The 1155-nt window shown below is 37.0% G+C and overlaps 1 non-coding gene across 1 annotated transcript; it reads left to right on the top strand.

Annotated features, from left to right (window-relative positions):
- Positions 1-526: 526 nt before the first annotated feature.
- LOC116469971 (U6 spliceosomal RNA) lies at positions 527-630 on the top strand. The gene has a single exon (XR_004248419.1). It is a non-coding gene; the product is annotated as a U6 spliceosomal RNA (small nuclear RNA).
- The last annotated feature ends 525 nt before the right edge of the window (positions 631-1155 follow it).

Raw genomic sequence — 1155 nt, 5'->3', positions numbered from 1 at the left:
ACATGGATGAAACTGGAAATCACCATTCTCAGTAAACTATCACAAGGACAAAAAGCCAAACACCGCATGTTCTCACTCATAGGTGGGAATTGAACAATGAGAACACACGGACAGAGGAAGGGGAAAATCCCGCTTGGGGGAGTGTTGGGGGGGGGGGGGGGGGGGGAGGGAGAGCATTAGGAGATATACCTAATGCTAAATGATGAGTGAATGGGTGCAGCACACCAACATGGCACACGTATACATATGTAACAAACCTGCACATTGTGCACATGTATCCTAAAAGTTAAAGCATAATAATAATAAAATAAAATAAAAATTTTTGCTTCTTGTAGAGGTGACATTCATACCTTTGTCATGGCACTAATATGACTTTTGATCTATAACATATAGTTATTACCATTTCCCATCTGTTGAAGATAAATACTAAACTCATTTGTATGACCCTTACTTTTAATCTTCCTCTCCATTATTTGATTTTCCGTTGCTCATCATTGTTATTCAATAATTTTTAAAAAAATCTTTAGTGCTCATTTCAGCAGCACATACACTAAAATTGAAATAATACAGAGATTAGCATGACCCCTGCTCAAGGATGCCATGCGTATTTGGGAAGTGTTTCATATTTATGAGGTACAGCTACTCGGAGAGGCTGAGGCAGGAGAATGGCGTGAACCCGGGAGGCAGAGCTTGCAGTGAGCCGAGATTGCACCACTGCACTCCAGCCTGGGCGACAGAGCGAGACTCCATCTCAAAAAAAAAAAAAAAAAAAAAGAGTGAAATTTTTACACATGTTGCAACATGAATGAACCTTGAAGGCATTAGGGTAAGTGAAATAAATCAGATACAGAAGAACAAATTTTATATGATTCTACTTATACCTAAAGTAGATAAATTCATAGAGACAAAAAGTAGAATGATGTTTGCTAGGAACTGTGGAGAGAGCTGAATAAGAAGTTGTCATTTAGTGGTTATAGAGTTTTAATTTGAGAAGATAAAAGTTCCGGAGACGAATTGTAGAGATAGCTGTGCAACAATTTGAACGTACTTAATGCCACCTAACCACAAACTAAAAAATGGTCAAAATCGTACATTTTATGTTATTTATAATTTATCACTATATAGATATTATACATATGACATATAATTTAGCTC

Source organism: Hylobates moloch, unplaced genomic scaffold (genome assembly GCF_009828535.3).
Source record: "Hylobates moloch isolate HMO894 unplaced genomic scaffold, HMol_V3 SCAFFOLD_5, whole genome shotgun sequence".
NCBI classification, from domain to species: domain Eukaryota; kingdom Metazoa; phylum Chordata; class Mammalia; order Primates; family Hylobatidae; genus Hylobates; species Hylobates moloch.
The sequence above is the reverse complement of the archived record's forward strand: the minus strand, read 5'-3'. Positions and strand labels throughout refer to the sequence as shown.